Raw genomic sequence first — 19,560 nt, forward strand, 5'->3', positions numbered from 1 at the left:
TGGGAGAATCGCTCCCTCAGGGCTTCCCGAATGCGCAATCCCAGCTGGAGGGCTTGCCGGATGGCAGCTGTCCGGGGCTGCTCAAAGTGCCTCCCCTCCACAGCAGCTCGTGTCCCCCACACTGGGAGGAAGGCCTCCTCTTTTCTCTCCACTAGGTTGTGCAGCACACAGCATTCAGCAACCACATCGAGGTTCCCCCATGTCCAGCCGAGCGAGAAGGCATATAAACCTGCCCTTCAGACGGCCAAAGGTGCACTCCACCTCCAAGCGAGCCCGATTCAGGTGAGAGTTAAAGAGGTCCCTGCTCGCATCCAGGTGTCCAGTGAATGGCTTCATGAGCCAGGTCATAAGGGGGTTCGCCGTGTCAGCCACAATGCACGTAGGTATCTGAACATCCCCGACTGCATAGTTTCACGCCAGAAAGAATGACCCAGCCTGCAGGCTGTGGTACAGGTATGAGTTCCGGAAGATGCGGGCATCGCGTGCCCGGCCTGACCACCCGACGCAAATGTCTGTGAATTCTCCCCAACACAGTGAAAAGCAGAAAAAAACCCTGAACCTGAAAATAAACTGCTGTGGTGTCCGAGGAAGCAGGGCAACCAGAGCAAGCACTGCAGCAGCTTTGCTTTACCTCCAGGAGGTAGGCAAGCCAGAAGCAGGAGCAGAGCAACGGCTGTCCGGGGGATCCCTTTAAGCACGTGTCTCTGCAAAGGGCAGGCAGCAACACTTGGAAATAAAGGCTGCCCCCATGCCCTGCCAGAAGCACTTCTGGGTGCCTTTTTTTTTTTTTTTTTAAAGAGCATCCGGCAGTCTGGATGCTCTTTTTCGAAAAAGCTGATAGCATGATGTGGAGCAAAAAAATCAGTCTAGAAGCTTTTTCAACAGAGGATTTTTTGAAAAATACTTTAGAAAAAGCCTCTGTTGAAAAAGGCGTGTAGTTTAGATGCACCATTGGCGGCCATTTGCTGATAGACAGGCACAAATCTCTAAGGGTGTGTCTCCACTACAAAGTTAATTCGAACAAACAGCCATTAGTTGGAATTAACTTTAATAGCGGCTATACATACAAACCGCTAGTTAGAATTTAAATCGAACTAGCGGAACACTTAATTTGAACTAGGCGTTACTCTTCGTAGAGTGAGGTTTACCTAGTTCGAATTAAGTAGTTCGAATTAAGGGCTGTGTAGCTACTTAATTCGAACTAGTTGGAGGCTAGCCCTTCCCAGGTTGCCCTGGTGGCCACTCTGGGCCAAACCAGGGAAACTTTTCTGCCCCCCTCCCGGCCCCGGAGCCCTTAAAGGGCCACGGTCTGGCTACAGTGCTCGTGCCAGTTGCAATCCTGCCAGCACCCAGCCAGCAGACCCTGCACCTGGCACAGCATGAGCCAGCCACTGGCTGCCACCCAGCCCTCTGCCTCTTCCCAGGACCAGGCTGATGGCTCCCAGGAGCCTGCTTGGGGCTGCAAGAGGCGGGCGCCCGCCTGGTCTAGTGCGGAGATCGTGGACCTTATCAAGGTTCGGGGGGAGGCCTCCAACATCCACGATCTCCACACTAGGCACAGGAATATGGCCATCTAGGGCAGGATATCTGCCAGCCTGGTCACCAAAGGTCACATGTGAACCCATGAGCGGGTTTTCATGAAAATCAAGTTGGTCCAGTGAGATTCCCAGCCCTGAGCTTAGAACATAAGAACGGCCATACTGGGTCAGACCAAAGGTCTATCTAGCCAAGTAGCCTGTCTGCCGACAGGGGACAGCACCAGGTACCCGGAGGGGATGGACCTAAGACAATGACCAAGTGATTTGTCTCGTGCCATCCATCTCCAGCCTTCCACAAACGGAGGCCAGGGACACCGTTCCTACTCCATGGACCCAACCTCCCTGAATTTATCTAACTTCTCGTTAAACTCTGTTATAGTTCTAGCCTTCACAGCCTCCTGTGGCAAGGAGTTCCACAGGTTGACTATGTGCTGTGAGAAGAACTACTTTCGCTTATTAGTTTTAAGCCTGCTGTCCATTCATTTCATTTGGTGTCCTCTAGTCCTTCTATTATGAGAACTAATGAAGAACTTTTCTTTATTCACCCTCTCCATGCCACTCATGATTTTATATACCTCTATCATATCCCCCTCAGTCTCCTCTTTTCTAAGCTAAAAAGTCCCAGTCTCTTTAGCCTCTCTTCATATGGGACCTGTTCCAAACCCCTAATCATTGTAGTTGCCCTTTTCTGAACCCTTTCCAAGGCCAAAATATCTTTTTTGAGGTGAGGAGACCACATCTGTACCCAGTACTGAAGATATGGCGTACCATAGTTTTATACTTCCCCTCCTTCTCCTCCCCCTGGCTTCCCCCTTCCAGCTCCCTCCTCCCAGGTTTCCACCTCCCCTCTCTCTTCCCCTCTCCCACCACCTTTTCCCAGTCTCCCCAGAGGTTAATCCCCACCCCTCAGTTTTCAAAAATAGAAACTCTCTTTATTTAACAACACACGTGTCATTTATTTTTTACATCAGGAAGGGGGCTAGGGAAGGGTAAGTGGAAGGAGGTTAGGGAGGAATGGGGCATGAGCCCCTGATGGGGAGGACTGGGGTGGCTCTGCGGGCTCCTCGGGGTGGAAGCTCTCCTGCAGGGCCTCCTGGATCCTGACAGCCTCCCGATTGATCCCCTTGGATGGCAGCCTGGGGCAAGTGCAGCCGGGCTGATGGCCAAGTGCTTTGATGTGCCGAGTGTGGGCACTCCAAGACAGGACTGCTTTGCCGTCCCTTATCGAGGTAGACAAGCAAGTGGGGAACCCTGAGAACTGTCTGTCCGGGGTGGGGGTCGGGTTCCTTTAAGCACAACCCTCGGCTAGACGGAGGCACGTGACACTCGGTGGTCATTGCCGGTAATGCACGTATAATTCCGTAGCGCCTCCACAGTGCCACTCGGTGGTCATTGCGGGTAATGCACGTGTAATTCCGTAGCGCCTCCACAGTGCCACTCGGTGGTCATTGCGGGTAATGCACGTATAATTCTGTAGCGCCTCCACAGTGACACTCGGTGGTCATTGCCGGTAATGCACGTATAATTCTGCACCGCCTCCACAGTGACACTCGGTGGTCATTGCCGGTAATGCATGCACAATTCTGTCAGAAAAACGCGGTGGCCACCCACGGATATGCAAGTTATAATGGAGCAACGCTGACAGTCGGTGGCCATTTGCGGTATTGCGGTCACAATTCTGTAAGGCTGTGTCTAGACCAGTGGTCCCCAACCTTTACAGGCTCCTGGGCGCCTGGGGGCAGGGCCACTCATGCGCTGGGCGCCCGGGGGCTGGGCCACTTACGTGCTGGGCATGCAGGGGGTGGAGCCGTGCATCCCGGGGCACGCCAGAGGTGGGGATGCCCTTGCACCCGGTGCCGGCATGTGCCCCAGGGCCAGGGCCGGGGCCTCCCGAGCACCTTGTGCCGTGGGCCCGGGGCCGGCGCCGCCGCCCAAGCCACGCGCCTGGGGCTGGCACCAGCGCCTCACGCCCGCATGTGCCCCAGGGCTGGGGCCGCCCGAGCGCCGCATACCAGGTGCCGGTGCGTGTCACATGCCTAGGGTCGGCGGCTCCCGTGCGCCGTGCACGGGGGGCGGGGCCGGCCCAGGTTGTCGGCAGGCACACACAAATGCCCTGGCAGGTGCCATGGCACTCACGGGCACCGTGTAGGGGACCACTGGTCTAAACTGTCTACATTGGCACAAGAGGGCTTTTTTCTAAGCAGGAGCATCACAGTTCTTGCGCAAGAACACTGAGAATCTTATAGTAGATCGAAATGCAGGACAATGTAGCACTTTAAAGACTAACAAGATGGTTTATTAGATGATGAGCTTTCGTGGGCCAGACCCACTTCCTCAGATCAAATAATGGAAGAAAACAGTCACAACCATATATACCAAAGGATACAATTTAAAAAAAAGAACACACATGAAAAGGACAAATCACATTACAGAACAGAAGGGAGATGTGGGGGGGGGGGGGAAGGAAGGTGAATGCCAGTGAGGTAATGATATTAGAGGTGGGGAAGGGGAAATGTCTGTGAGTTAATAATATTAGAGATGATAATTGGGGAAGCTATCTTTGTAATGGGTAAGATAGTTGGGGTCTTTGTTAAGTCCGGTGCGGAGGGTGTCGAATTTTAGCATGAATGCCAGTTCAGAGGATTCCCTTTCAAGTGCAGATTTGAATGTCTTCTGAAGTAGGATGCAGGTTAGCAGGTCATTGAGACTGTGTCCTTTCTGGTTGAAATGACAAGAAACTGTTTTCTCTTTGTGATCTTGTCTGATATCTGTTTTGTGGGCATTAATCCTTTGACGAAGTGTCTGAGATGTTTGTCCAATGTACATAGCAGACGGACACTTTCGGCACATGATAGCATAGATTATATTTCTGGATGCGCAGGAATATGTGTTCTTGATCTTATAACTCACTTGGTTAGGTCCAATAATGGTATCAGCAGAATGAATATGTGGACAAAGCTGGCAACGGGGTTTGTTGCAAGGGAAGGTACCAGGGTTGGTATTAGTGTGGTATGTCCTGTGGTGGTTGGTAAGAATCATCTTGAGGTTAGGTGGTTGTCTATAGGAGACCACCCCCTGCCCAATCTGCACCCCTTTCCTCACCCCCAGTCCATTCTGCACCCCCTGCCCAATCTGCACCCCCTTCCCCACCCCCAGTCCATTCTGCACCCCCTGCCCAATCTTCACCCCTTCCCCCACCCCCAGTCCATTCTACACCCCCTGCCCAACCTGCAACCCTCTTCCCCCACCCCCCAGTCCATACAACAGCCCCTGCCCAATCTGGAACCCTCTTCCCCCACCCCCCAGTCCATACAACACCCCCTGCCCAATCTGCACTCCCTTCCCCACCCCCAGTCCATACAACAACCCCTGCCCAATCTTCACTCCCTTCCCCACCCCCAGTCCATTCTACACCCTCTGCCCAATCTGCAACCCTCTTCCCCCACCCCCAAGTCCATACAACACCCCCTGCCTCACCTGCACTCCCTTCCCTGACCACCAAGTGTATTCAACCCCTCCCCTCCCACCCAAACTGCCTCTCATGTGTTTCTCTCTTGTTGCTCTCTCGTATTGGCCAATACGTTCTGTCTGTCTGTTTCTGTCTGTGTCTTTGTCCTTGCTGTGCTTCTGCCGTGTCCTTGTACAGCACACTTGCAGGCATTCCAGGTGAGCATCTCCAAGGGTTAAGGGCTCAGGAGCCAACGGGAATTCTGCAGGTACGCCAGTCGCGCAAGGGAGAGCGGTGGTGCGTCATGGCTGACTGACTCAGTGTTCTTGTAGAGGACCCGATACATAGGCGAGGGGCCGGGGGGAAGGGCTAAAGGCTAGAATTCCCACAGCCACAGACCTTAGTGAGTGAGAGCTAATGCTGGGCTTTTACTGCCGCCCTTGCAGAGGAATCAGTGCGGGGCCGTGGGCGGAGAAGAAACTGCCCGAGATGGACTTGAGCTGCCTGGACGTGATTCTCGGGACACGTGAAGGGTCCTCAGCATTCAGCCTTCCCATGGCTCTGTGTGAGTAAGAGGTGCGTGCTTTGAAATCTTCAAGCGTCCTGGCAGTATGTTTCTTCTGAGGCAGAGAGCTTCCTGCTGGGTCACGGAGCCTGGTGGTTGGGGACTGGTGAAGGGGCAGTAGGCGGTTCAACAGAGCGTGGATAGAGATTCAAGGCCTCCTTTCTCTCCCCGTTCCTGTAGTGGCAGCGGCAGGGGGTGGCCGATGGTAGGAGGCTGCGGTGCGATGGTGGGAGGAGAAGCGATGCCGCGTCCTTGCGGACTGAAAAGCTAAGTTGTTTGTTTGTTTTTTCCCCTCTGCTGTGTTCGGTAGCGAGCAATAAGAAGTCAACCCTCCCGGTGTCCTCCCGTCTGGGGACGGAACAGAAATGAGAACAGCAAGCTCGGGAGCTTGATCGAAGCGAGGCGAGAACTGTCCGGCTGGGATCGGAGCAGCCATCGCTGACACGGAGATAAGTGTCGTGTCTGGAAATCTCTCCACTTACGGCCCACTCGGGTCTAGGAAGGGAAGTCACGTTTGCTTAGACAGCGAGTCCGTGCGGAGGTTCCCGAGGTGCTTCCTTGGTAGCTCCCGTTTGTCAGGGCTTCCGTTTGTCCGGGCTTCCGTTTGTCAGGGGTGCTGGTTTCTCTGGAACACGGTGTCCTTCACAGCAGACGCTTGGCTCGAGGAGGAAGACGCAAGGTGGTAAGGTTTCTGGCTGCCTCTCATGTGTTTCTCTCTTGTTGCTCTCTCGTATTGGCCAATACGTTCTGTCTGTCTGTTTCTGTCTGTGTCTTTGTCCTTGCTGTGCTTCTGCCGTGTCCTTGTACAGCACACTTGCAGGCATTCCAGGTGAGCATCTCCAAGGGTTAAGGGCTCAGGAGCCAACGGTACGCCAGTCTGCAGGTACGCCAGTCGCGCAAGGGAGAGCGGTGGTGCGTCATGGCTGACTGACCCAGGGTACGTCTACACTACAGCGCTAGTTCGAACTAACTTAGTTCGAATTAGTTAATTCAAACTAAGCTAGTTCGAACTAACGCATCTAGAACTAAAAACTAGTTCGAACTAGCGTTTTGCTAGTTCGAACTAGCAAGTCCACATTGAGTGGACTCTGAACAGGGCTTAAGGATGGCCGGAAGCAGTGCCGGCAGGGCATAAAAGGAGGACTTAGAGCATGGAGATGCTGTCTCAGGCTAGCCGAGGGCTGCGCTTAAAGGATCCCGACTCCCACCCCGGACACACAGTTCTAAGGGGTGCCCCGCTTGCAAAGAAGTTCTGGCTTGGAGTGCCCTGAGTGCCCACACTGGGCACATCACACCACTCGGCCATCAGCCCGGCTGCACTTGCCGCAGGCTGCCATCTGGGGAGAGGGAGTAATTGGGGGGCTGCAGGAGAGCTTCCACCCCCAGAAGCCCGCAGAGCCAGCCCAGTCCTCCCCATCGGGGGCTCGTACCCCATTCCTCCCTCACCTCCTTCCACTTACCCTTCCTTAGCCCCCCTTCTTATTGATGTACAAAATAAAGATAACGTTTCTTCCAACATTGACTCTGTCTTTATTGAAAAAAAAACTGGGGGAGACTGGGAAAAGGAGGTGGGAGAGGGGAAGAGAAAGGTTAGGAGAGGGGAGGGCAACTAACATGATCAGGGGTTGGGAACAGGTCCCAGATGAAGAGAGGCTACAGAGACTGGGACTGTTCAGCTTAGAAAAGAGGAGACGGAGGGGGGACAGGATAGAGGTCTCTAAAAGCAGGGGTTGGGTGGAGAGGGTGCATTCAGAAAAGTTCTTCCTGAGTTCCCATAAAGAAGGACTAGAGGACCCCAAAGGAAAGGAATGGGTAGCAGGCTTGAAACTAGTAAGAGAAAGTTGTTCTTCTTGACAAAGCAAATAGTTAACCTGTGGAACTCCTTGCTGCAGGAGGCTGTGAAGGCTAGAACTAGAACAGAGTTTAAAGGGAAGTGAGATAAAGTGATGGAGGTTGGGTCCATGGAGTCCTATTAGCCAGAGGGTAGGAGTGGTGTCCCTGCCCAAAGTTTGTGGAAGGCTGGAGAGGGATGGCACGAGACAAATGGCTTGGTCATTGTCTTCGGTCCATCCCCTCCAGGGTCCCTAGAGTTGGCCGCTGTTGGCAGACAGGCTACTGGGCTAGATGGACCTTTGGTCTGACCCAGTACGGCCATTGTAAGCTCAGGGCTCAGTGTCGGGGGTCTCACTGGACCCCCTTGATTTTCATGCACACCTGGTCCTGGGTGGCCAGGCTGGCAGCTCTCCTGCCCTAGACGGCCACTTTCCTGTGCCTAGTGCGGAGATCGTGGACGAGGTCCACGATGTCCGCACTAGCCCAGGAAGGTGCCCGCCTCTTGCGGTCCAGGGCAAGCTCCCGGGAGCCGCCAGCCTGGTCCCGGCAAGAGGGGGTGGGCTGGGGGGCATCGGGTGGGTGGCTCTGTGCCGTGCCACGTGCAGGGTCTGCTAGCTGGGTGCTGGCAGGCTTGCACCTGGCACGGGCACCGTAGCCAGCCCGTGCCCCTTTAAGGGGTCCGGGGCCGGGAGTGGGGCATAGAGTTTCCCTGGTGTTGGCCAGAGTGGCCACCAGGGAAACCTGGGGAGGGCTAGCCTCCCACTAGTTCGAACTAAAGGGCTACACAGCCCTTAGTTCGAACTAGCTAGTTCGAACTAGGCGTTAGTCCTCGTAAAATGAGGTTTACCTAGTTCGAACTAAGCGCTCCGCTAGTTCGATTCAAATTCGAACTAGCGGAGCGCTAGTGTAGCACCTATTAAAGTTAGTTCGAACTAACGTCCGTTAGTTCGAACTAACTTTGTAGTGTAGACATACCCCCAGTGTTCTTGTAGAGGGCCCGATACATAGGCGAGGGGGGGGGGGGGGGGGGAGAAGGGCTAAAGGATAGAATTCCCACAGCCACAGACCTTAGTGAGTGAGAGGTCTCTTCAGTCACGCCGCTCTCGGGTCTCGCTGCAGGAAGGGATTCTGGTGCCGCTCTTGGGTCGTGCAGCTTGGGGGTGTCTCTAGCGCTGCTCTCGGGTCTCGCTGCTGGGGGGGAAGGGTCTTTGGGCCACTCTCAGGTCGTGCTGCTGGGAGGGAGTCTGGCGCCTCTCTCGGGTTGTGCTGCGGGGGGGGTCTCTGGTGCCGCTCTCGGGTCATGCTGCTGGGCGCTGTCTCTGGCGCCTCGCTGGGGTGATGCTGCTGGGGATGACTCTGGCGCCTCTCTCGGGTTGTGCTGCTGGGGGGGGGGGTCTCTGGTGCCGCTCTCGGGTCATGCTGCTGGGCGCTGTCTCTGGCGCCTCGCTGGGGTGATGCTGCTGGGGATGACTCTGGCGCCTCTCTCGGGTTGTGCTGCTGGGGGGGGTCTCTGGTGCCGCTCTCGGGTCATGCTGCTGGGCGCTGTCTCTGGCGCCTCGCTGGGGTGATGCTGCTGGGGATGACTCTGGCGCCTCTATCGGGTCCTGCTGCTGGGGGGGTGGTCTCTGGCTCCGCTATCCGGTCGTGCTGCTGGCGGGGGTCTCTGTCACCACTCTTGGGTCGTGCTGCTGCGGGGAATCTCTGGCGCCGCTCTCGAGTCACGCTGCTGGGGGGGGGTCTCCGGCGTCGCTCTCGAGTCGCGGTGCTGGGGGGGGTCTCCAGCGCCTCCTTGGGATCATGCTGCTGGGGGGGGGTCTCTGGCTCCGCTCTCGGGTCGTGCTGCTGGGGGGAGGTCTCTGGCGCCGCTCTCGGGTCGCGCTGCTGGGGGTGGTCTCTGGAGCCTCTCTCCGGACGTGCTGCTGCGGGGGGTCTCTGGCACCTCTCTCGGGTTTTGCTGCTGGGTGGGTGTCTGGGGCCACTCTTGGGTCGTGCTGCTGTGGGGGGGGGTCTCTGGCGCCGCTCTCGGGTGATGCTGCTTGGGGAGGTCTCTGGCGCCGCTCTCCGGTAGCGGTGCTGGGGGTGGGGTTTCTGTCTCCACTCTCGGGTAATGCTTCTGGGGGGGTCTCCGGCGCTGCTCTCGGGTCGCGCTCCTTGGGGGTGGGGTCTCTGTCGCCACTTTCAGCTCATGCTGCTGGGGGGGGTCTCTGGCGCCGCTTTCGGGTGATGCTGCTGGGCGGGGTCTCTAGCATCGCTCTCCAGTCGCGCTGCTGGGGGGGGTCTCTGGCTCTGCTCTCGGATCGCGTTGCTTGGGGGGGGTCTCTGGTGCTGCTCTCTGGTCGCGCTGCTGGGGGGGGTCTCTGGTGCTGCTCTCTGGTCGCGCTGCTGGGGGGGGTCTCTGGTGCTGCTCTCTGGTCGCGTTGCTTGGGGGGGGTCTCTGGTGCTGCTCTCTGGTCGCGCTGCTGGGGGGGGTCTCTGGTGCTGCTCTCAGGTCTTGCTGCTGGGGGGGGTCTCTGGCGCCGCCCTCGGGTCGCAATGCCGGGGGGGTTCTTTCGCGCTGCTCTCGGGTTTTGCTACTGGGGGGGTCGCTTGCTTCGCTCTCGGGTCATGCTGCTGGGGGGTCTCTGGCGCTGCTCTCGGGTTGTTCTGATGGAGGGTGTCTCTGGCACCTCTCTCGGGTGATGCTGCCAAGGGGGGTCTCCGGCGCCGCTCTCCGGTCGCGCTGCTGGGGGGGACTTTGCAAGCGGGGCCGGGTACTAAAGGCACCAAGCAGCTGGCGGAATCATGGAGACCAAGGGTCATGGGGTCGGGGGTTGGTTGAGACCCTTTGGACCAGAGGCAGGGGGTCCAGGCTGCCAAATGTGTCGTGGAGAACCTCCATCTATCAGACGCGGCTTCCTCTCCGCGCTTGCAGAACCGAGCAGCTAAAAGTGTTAGAAGCCAAATCAGAGCGGCTCGTGTGTGTGTCAGAAACGGCTACGGGGAGCCAATTGCGACGGCAGCTGTTTGTGACGTCACACCGGCCCCAGGACTGCGGCGTCATCGAGTAGCCGCTGAGAATTCAGGAGTCCATCGGCTGCTCTGTGAACCGACATGGACCGGCCTCAGCCCCACCAGCTCTGCTTTCCCTGGCTCTCCCCCCCGTGCCTCAGTTTCCTCCTCTGCAATCACCTCATCCCCTCCCCTGGACCTGGCACCTGCCTCTCGCTCCCCAGTGGGGCCCAGGCTGCGCTTCAGCCCGGCCGGCCACTCCCGCCCGTCACCCGCAGGACCAGCCGCGGCCCCGCCCCCTAACCTGCGCCGTGGCCAGTGCTCCTTCCCAGCTCCAACCAGTCAATCTTAACGGACTGCTCTGTCATCAAATGGGCTGTGATTAAAGGGCGCGTCCTTTATCTGAGGCGACCAATAAGCTGACCCGGGAATGATCTTAATGGACTGCTCTGTCCGCGAATGGGGTGTGACTAAGGGGCGCATCCTGACACTGCTGTCGGCCAAAAGGCTGTCTCTGGTGGATCTTAACGGACTGCTCTGTCCGCCAATGGAGCGTGACTCAGGGGCGTGTCCTAATGCAAATGTTGTACCAATAAAAGCAAGCAGGATCTTATGAGGGGAATAAGGCAAAAAGCCACATTTATTGTAAAGATAAAGAATAAAGAAAAGATAGAAGCAAACAACGTTGTTTAGCTACTTAGTCCTATCACTGCTTAACCCTTATACACTTATATAGATAAATATTCAGTCAATCATTCATCCATTCATTCAAGTTCTGTGTATTTGTTATAGTTCCCAGCCTGGAAGTTGCTTGTGACAGAATACTGGCCAGGTATTCTGTACACAAGTGATGGGAGTGGGGAGCGAAGTCCTGATCAGATGCGCATCTCAAGCTCCTGATGGGCTGGCAGCAGAACCTTGAACTCTGACTCCATAGTCTTTTAGTCCAGTTCTTATAGGAATTTCTTCCTAGGCCAGTCTATGGGAATTGCTGCATCATGCTGATGTCCAGGGTGGCTGCCAGGTGCTCATCAGTGATCTCATCGGGTGGATCTCCAGTACTTGGTTTTCTCCACTTGACACCTTTTGGTTGCACTGGCACCTGACGCCTTCTTCAGCCCTTTGTTGCTGCAGTCTCAGGCTGGCACCTCTCAGAACCATTCATTCATCATCCAAGCACTCTCTCTCTTACGTACATTCCCCAATTAATGTTTCCCATACAGTATTTTGCATAATAATACAAGAGTTGTAGTTACAAAAAATTACAAAAGTTTCTGGGTGCCATTTCTTAAAACATTCTCTCTCTGAGTGCTGAGTTAGTTACTGTTATAGTTACAATGCTTCACTTTGCGATTAGGGTTAAGTGCTTCACAATGCTTTGAAGAGAACAGTTGTCAATTGTGTAACAATAAGTTTGAGCGTGCCTTGGCACACAGAGAGGGGAGCTGTTTCTGGCTACATAGTAGTATATTTTTAACAGTTTGAAGTTACATGACCTAATATTACATTCCTAACCAATTATATTCTAGAGGGGCAAAAATGTTTAATTTATAATTAAACAATCCTAACTAATAATAATAATAATAATAATAAATCTAAACACTTCTCAAGCTTGATAACACTAAATCTAAACACTTTCACAAGAATAAATCTAAACACTTCTATGCTTCTTCTACTTAACAAACTTCTCCTCCTTAGACTTTTAGTTGTGGGGAACAAATTCTGGGGAGTCACTTCCACTTGGGGGAATCATGTTTAATACTTGACTATGTTATCCCTACACTAAGGCTGGCCGAGAGACTGTCCCAGACTGATCGTAACAGACTGTTCTGACCGCGAATGGGCTGAGAGTAAAGGGCGTGTTCGAAATCTGTGGCGCCCAATCTGAGGCTGTCCGAGGTGAATCTTAACGGACTGCTCCGTGCGCCAATGGGCGGTGACTAAAGGCGTGTTCTGGGGCTGCTGGCGGCCAATAGGTTGTCCGGGGTGGATTATAACAGACTCTTCTGTCCGCGAATGGGCTGTGACTAAGGGGCGTGTTCTGAATCAGAGGCACCCAATAGGCTGACCCGGCTGCATCTAAACGGACAGCTCCGTCTGCGAATGCGGTGTGACTAGGGGGAACGACCTGCCACTGCTCTCGACCAATAGGCTGTCCGGGGTGGATCTTAATGGACTGCTCTGTCCTCGAATTGTCTGTGACTTAGGGGTGTTTCCTGGCTGTGCGCCAGCCAATGGGCTTTCGGAAGACAGCCTTGGCGGAGGATAGTGTCGCCCAATGGGCTGTCAGCAAAGGGGATCCTGCCTCTGGTTCGGCCAATGGGCTGTCGCAGGGGGGCGTTGTCTGACTGGGCGGCCGGCGCCGCCATGACAGGAAGGTCCGAGGAGCGCGCGGGGGCGCGAGGGAAGGTGGGGGAGCGGGCTGGGGGTGGGGTGTCTGGCCTGGGGGAGGAGGGGGCGCGAGGGAAGGTGGGGGAGCGGGCTGGGGGTGGGGTGTCTGGCCTGGGGGAGGAGGGGGAGCGAGGGAAGGTGGGGGAGCGTGCTGGGGGTGGGGTGTCTGGCCCGGGGGAGGAGGGGGCGCGAGGGAAGCTGGGGGAGCGGGCTGGGGGAGGGGGGGTCTGGCCTGCGGGAGGAGGCGGCACGAGGGAAGGTGGGGGAGCGTGCTGGGGGTGGGGTGTCTGGCCCGGGGGAGGAGGGGGCGCGAGGGAAGCTGGGGGAGCGGGCTGGGGGTGGGGGGGTCTGGCCTGCGGGAGGAGGCGGCACGAGGGAAGGTGGGGGAGCGGGCTGGGGGTGGGGTGTCTGGCCCAGGGGAGGAGGGGGCGCGAGGGAAGGTGGGGGAGCGGGCTGGGGGAGGGGTGTCTGGCCTGCGGGAGGAGGCGGCACGAGGCAAGGTGGGGGAGCGGGCTGGGGGTGGGGTGTCTGGCCCGGGGGAGGAGGCGGCGCGAGGAAGGTGGGGGAGCGGGCTGGGGGTGGGGTGTCTGGACAGGGGTGAGGTGTAGGAGCAGGCTGGGTGTGAGGGGTCTCAGTGGAGGGTGGTGTGAGCAGGCTGGGGGCGTGGGGTCTCAGCCTGGGAGAGTGAGGGGCCACTAACTTCTTTCACAGTGCTGCCAGCACCATGGCCCAGGATCAGCCTCCCGCTGCTCCCATTGGCAGGATATTGGCAAATGGGAGTAGCAGGAAAATCCTCCAGGAAGCGGGTCCATGCCCTGCTGTGGGAGGGGGAGGAGGAAGGGAAGCAGCAGTGTGCGGAGCCGATTCTAGTTCCGCTTCTTCCTTGCAAACTGGATCCGGCAGGGAGCCTTGGGGCTTTTTCCCCCACCTCCGCCCTTTCACCTCCCCTCTCCTGTGGCGTGTGAGAATGGAAGAGCGTCATATAGAGAGTTAACTTTCTTTTAGGAGCAAACAAGGAATTTTTCCTTTTTTTGAGGGAGACTTAGGACAGGTTATTTAGAGCTTGTCAGAAAACTTCAGATGATGTCCACTAGCAGACATCAAGAAATGAAGAACCCGTCACTTGCTTTGGTAGTTTGTGCCAGTGGTGAATCATCCTCCCTGTGAAGTATTGGTGCCCTATGTCCAAGAGGAACGTGTCTGGTTTCACCTTCCAGCCGCTGGCTCTTGTCCTGCCTTTCTCTGCACCATGAACCGGCCCTTTGGTACCCGACATGTTCTCTCCGGAAAGGCCCTTAGACGCCCGAGTAACGTCACCTCTCAGCTTTCCTTGTACAAGCCAACCACACGGAGCTCAAGAGCAGAGGAGAAGGACTTTCTCTGCAGCCCTCCAGACTTTTTGCTCTTTGCTGCCCCATCTCTAAGTTTCCAACAGCTTTTCAAAATGTGGCCCCTGAAGCAGGCTGCAGTCTCCAATCTCAGTCTCATGGACGCTGCATCACCTCCCTGCCCTGCTCGCTTCTCTGCTCGTGGGGCAGAGCTGGCGGGCAGGGCAGCGGGTTGGTCACAGCTCAGCCTCGCAGGGTCAGTGAGGCGGCTCCCCCGGCTCCTTCTTTTTCTGCTTGTCCAGGGCCGAATCCACTCGCCCCTCAGCAGGAGCCAGGTGATGGGAAACGTGCGTCTGGGCAGGCTCTACATGCTGCTCCAGTTTCATGCCATCCTCGCCGACTTCCCCTCCTGCTCAGTCGCCCCGGGTAGGTGGCAGCAATGGCGGGAGAGGCCCTCTAGAAATGGGCATAGGGGGGCTCTGGCCCGGCTGAGAAACAGGCACGGGGCGGAGGGGACATTAGAGCTGACGCTAGAGTCCCCTGTTGCCCAGGCTGGGCGGGGAGGGCCCCCCGGCGTACCAGAAGCCCACGGGCTAATCAGACTATAGAGGGTTTGTGGATTTCGGGTTTCTGCTCCAGAGGCCGTGGTGCCTCAGGCTTTAGCTGAATGAGTTACAGCAGGAGGATTTTGCTCAGGAAGGCCAGGCAGGAATAGCTGGTGGGCGGGAGGGGTGCAGCCGGCCAGGCCTGCGGCATGGACAGTGGAGTATCGGTGGGTGACGCTAGGGATGTTCAGTGGAGCTGAATCAACTACCATAATTTAGTGAATATATCCCGCACCCGAATATACCCTGCAGTTTTTTCTATTTGAGTAAAAAAACCTCTTTTATACCCCGCACACGAATATAACCTGCAGAGCATACAAGACTTTTCTGTGCCGGGGGTATATTTGCTGGGGGTATGTTTACGGTGCGGGGGGGGGGAGGGGAATGCCACTCACCACCCCAGGTTCCAGCACAGCCGCTAGCCTCCGGGCGGGGGAGCGCTCACCGCCCAGTTCCTGCCCTGCCGCAGGACGGGGCAGGGGCGTGAGCACAGGAGGGAGGGGCGGGGGCACAGGTGGCTCTCCATGGCACTGGCTCCCATTCCCCCCACTTTACTGCTGATAGAGAGGCGTGGCGCGGAGGATGAGGGGGGCAGATGGAGCCGGTACCTGCATGAAGCTTTCAAGCCAGCTCCCCACACGTGCCAGCTATGGGAGGCAGCAGTGGCAGGCGGGGTGGGTGTCGTGAGGGCTCACTGCGGACGGAGGCAGCTGCGTGAGATGCCGGGGCAGCGTCAAAGGAAGCAGTCCGTGCTGGGGGGGGGGGGCTTCCTGGGAGTGGGGGCTGGGAGCGCACTGGCTGCTGGCCCCACCTCAGGAGACTATCGAATAGTCGTGGAACCGACAGTATTTTGTGCGGTTACAGGACTATTCACTTCATGGCTGCCTAACGTCCCTGCTTGCCTTGCGGTCAGCGCGGGCTGGGGATTTGGATGGGGAGGGTTTGAAGGGGATATGGTGGTAGGGGTCCTGGATTTCATTTCTGTTGCTATTGGGTTGGAAATAGCAGAGTAAATATGCCTTATCAAGGTAACGTCACAGCCAGATCCCAAGGGAAGTATGGTTCTGAGGCTGGCTAGACCATCGGGCTCCGTGGGTCACGGGAGACGGCAGTAAGGGAGGCTGCAATGGACAGGAGGAGCGCTGACCAGCACGGGAGGCAAGGGGTCACATTCAGGTAGTCAGCAAAGGGGCTGGCCGGGGGCTGGAGAAACACTCCGGACAGTGGGTTGAAATCTGAACTGGGTCTAGGTTCCCTGCCTGCTCGCGGTGCGGGAGAGAAACCAGGAGTCGGGAGGCACCGGGCGATGTAAACCCAGGCAGGACGCCGTGTCCCTGAGGAATGGGGAGCAGGGAGTGGACTGAGCGGAGAGGGGACTGGGAGTAGGGAAGGGGACCTAAGCGGAACAGCTGCGTCCAGGGTATTTCCCGTGTATCTCGTGGGTGGGTTTGGTCTGAACTGCTCTGTTGGCATCCAGGCCCCCCCTCTGCCATCTCAGCTTTCCTCCGGGGACTGCTCTCTGTTGATTTTGCTTTCCACAGTCGCTCTGTCAGGTCGAGTCCAAGTCTGGTTGGAATCAAAATCACTTTTCTTCAGGGGATAATTGGATTCTTGTATCCTGGAGGGGCTCGGTGCTTGGCACTGGGGGGGGGGGCAGAAAGGGGTGAGGGGTCGGGGGGGGGGTGCTTGGCACTGGGGGGCAGGAGAGGGTGAGGGGTCGGGGGGTGCTTGGCACTGGGGGGCAGGAGGGGGTGAGGGACCGGGGGGTGCTTGGCACTGGGGGGCAGCAGGGAGGGGGAGGGGCCAGGGGGAGCTTGGCACTGGGGGGCAGCAGGGAGGGGGAGGGGCCGGGGGGGTGCTTGGCACTAGGAGGGGGGAGGGGCCAGGGCGCGGGAGAGCGCAGGCGCGGGCGGCGCTGGCTGGGCGGGAAACTCCCGGGACGCTTGCGCTGGCGAGGCGGGCGGGAAAACGCTGCGGGGGGCGCTGTGGGGCGGAGCCTGGGGGGCGGGGCAGGAGCTGGCAGTGACGTGGAGCCCCCCCTCCCCCGCCTGCTTCTCTCCGGGCCCCAGGCTGGACATCGGCGGGGCGGCCCCTGGAGGAGGTGGGGGGAGCGATTTCTGCCCCCCCCCCGCGCTGCAGCCTCCCCGGGGAGCAGCGCCCCTGTGACCCCCCCCCGCCGCGGCCGCGTGTCGCCCCCCCCCCACGTGGTGCCGGGGGAACGGGGCTGTGGCCCCCCCCTTTGGGGCGCGGGAGCTGACCCGGGCTCCAGTCACGTGGGTGTCTCGGGGAGGGGGGGCTGCAGGCCAGCGGGGCGCGGGAGTGTCACGTGCCCCCTCCCCCCGCCGGGGAGCCGCGCGCCCTCGAGGGGTGGTTCCCGCGGGCGGGGCACGCACAGAACGTGTCCCGCACGCGGGGGGGCGGGGCGGCCTGAGCCCTGCTCCCCGCGCTGCTCGCTACCTGGGGGCGGGGCTGGGTGCCCGCTGAATCCCCCCCTGTGCCCGGGGGCGGGGGGCAGTTCGGCGGGGAGCGCTGTGGAGGGGGGATGCTCTGGCCCTGGCTGCCCGCAGTGCTGCCCAGTGCCCGGCTGTGCCTCCTGCAGAGGCCGAGAGCATCCTGGGTGGGGGCGTGTGGGGAGAGGGGGCTGGAGTGGCTGAGAATTGGGGGGCAAACAGGTGACAGACAAACCAACCGACAGAAAAGCCTCCCTGCCTGGCCCCCAGCTGAGCGGAGAAACGTCCCCCTGGCGGCCAGGGCATTGCAGGGCCCAGCCTAGTCGCTTTGTGCGCTCCAGCCCCACGAGGTGGGGAGGGGGCAACGGTGGAGGAGCCCCAAGCACCCAGGCCTTAGGTTCCCCACCCGCCTTCTAAGCACTGAGCATTTTAGGCCTGGCTGGACTAGAGAAGGGGGCACGAGTGGAGTTGCCGCTAAAGGCGCGCGGCCGCGCACAAACACCCCTCTGCCGCCCACCTCCGTTGCGGAGCCTTGCAGCGGCACTCGCCTTCCTGCTGGACGGGGAATGGCGCGGTTGTTTTCCTGATCTGGTGGTGGGCGGCTGCCCCGTTGTGTCCCTGCTGGGGCAGCCTCACCCCACCTCCAGCTGCTATTGGGGCTTCTGTTTGTTTCTGTTCATACAGTTTGCTGCAGTTTTCCATCCACGAGGACCTGCATGAAGCTGGTCCAACCAGAGATATGGGGATCGATTTTTAAGAGTAAGAGGTTTTGTTTTTAAAGCAGGGGTGAGGAACCTAATACCCCAGCTCACGTGAGTGTGGCCCTCGAGACTCAAGGTTCCCACACTAACGCTCTAGCTCCCCTCCAGATTGGAGCAGACAAAATCTGCTAGCCTGCCCCGCTCCCCTCCTCACAAGCTCCGGTGCGAGGGCAATGTGGGAAGCCTCTTCCTCCTTCTCAGTTGGGGCATGTGTTAATGCGGATGGTGGGGTTTGGGATTTTTTTTTCTTCACACTTGTGTGTAGGGTTGCCAGGTGTCTAGCACTGAGCCAGGCAGCCCGGTATTTGCACTTTTTGTCCGGAAAATAAATTTAGAAAATACCGGACATACAAAATGTCCAGTATTTTCTGCTTTTCCTCTGCGCCCAGCAGAAATAAGCCGGGGGCGGGGAGATTGGCTGACCAATTAAAGGGGTCACAACTGGATTTTGCTCAACAAAAATGTTCCTGGTGGGGTTTTTTTGTTTGGTTGGCTTTTTTTCCTCAACAAAAATTTTCCTGGCGCTTTTTTTTTTTGCTGAAACCATCTGGCAACCCTACTAGTGTGTGCCTTCCGCCCCCCCGATAAGGTTCCCCACCCCGTCTGAAAGCGAGAGTTGGGAGAATAGGTTACCTTGCGTTCCTGTGTCCTTATAAGGAAGTTGAAGGCTACTATAAAATCCCCCCCCCCAAAAATGGTCTCCTCTTCAGACTAAAGAAACCTAAATCCCTCAGCCTCTTCATAGAGCAATTGCTCCAGCCCCCTAATCATTTTGGTTGTCCTCTGCTGGACCCTCTCCAATGTGTCCACATCCCTTCTGTAGTGGGGGGCCCAGAACTGGACACAGTACTCCAGATGTGGCCTCACCAAAGCCGAATAAAGGGGAATAATGACATCTCTGGATCTACTGGCAATGCTCCTCTTAATGCAACCTAATATGCCATTAGCCTTCTTGGCTACAAGGGCACACTGTTGACTCATCTCCAGCTTCTCATCCACTGTAACCCCCAGGTCCCTGTCTGCAGAACTACTACTTAACTGGTTGGTCCCCAGCTTGTAACTATGCTTGGGATTCTTCCATCCCAAGTGCAGGACTCTACACTTGTCCTTGTTGAACCTCATCAGATTTCTTGTGGCCCAATCCTCCAATTTGTCTAAGTCATTCTGGACCCTATCTCTGCCCTTAGGCATCTTTTAGCCTTTTTGTTCTATTATTGTTTTTCTATTTGGTACTAGAAAATCAAACTTTCCTCCTGCTTGGGCCTCAAGTTTCACTCCAGCAGCCCTTCCACAAGTAGAATCGTCTGCAAAATAAAATGTCAGGGCTACCGTCGTTAAGGTGCTTGTCCCTGTAAGGACATGTGACTGAACTGGTTGTTCAGAAGGTTTCTGGTGAATTGGTTTATGCACAGGTATGCCTCCCGTTCTTCTTTAACCACCGCAGTCTCTTGTTTTTGTCCGGAAGCAAATTCTCTGCCAAGCCACCTTTTTTGCCTTTCATGTACAGGCAGTCCCCGGGTTACGTACAAGATAGGGACTGTAGGTTTGTTCTTAAGTTGAATCTGTATGTAAGTCGGAACTGGCCAGTTCTGACTTACATACAGAATCAACTTAAGAACCCCAGGCGTCCCCAAGTCAGCTGCTGCTGAAACT

Source organism: Pelodiscus sinensis, chromosome 31 (assembly GCF_052426305.1).
Source record: "Pelodiscus sinensis isolate ZL-2025 chromosome 31, ASM5242630v1, whole genome shotgun sequence".
Lineage (NCBI taxonomy): Eukaryota > Metazoa > Chordata > Testudines > Trionychidae > Pelodiscus > Pelodiscus sinensis.